This window comes from Penaeus monodon, chromosome 19 (assembly GCF_015228065.2).
Source record: "Penaeus monodon isolate SGIC_2016 chromosome 19, NSTDA_Pmon_1, whole genome shotgun sequence".
Lineage (NCBI taxonomy): Eukaryota > Metazoa > Arthropoda > Malacostraca > Decapoda > Penaeidae > Penaeus > Penaeus monodon.
In genome coordinates this window covers 1,900,300-1,900,577 of record NC_051404.1, presented here as the reverse complement: position 1 = coordinate 1,900,577, position 278 = coordinate 1,900,300, and positions in this window count along the sequence as shown.

Here is a 278-nt window from a genome sequence, read left to right as displayed (position 1 = left end):
CGTTCTATTTTCCCCTTTTAGATTTTCTAATTATTTTAAATAGGATGTGAAAGACCTAGATGATTTCCATAATGTGTAATGAGGAACCTGTTACCTAAAAGGCGAGTTTTAAATATTTCTTTGAAAAATGGAAATTTAGTATATCTACTGTTTTATTGGTCAGTCTTATTTTAGCAGTTGAGGCTCAGACACAGCACACACATCCAAACAGGTCTCAAGAATCATTCATGAGGAATGGCCCAGGTAAATCACGCAGTGATCTGTCTATATCCATTTCA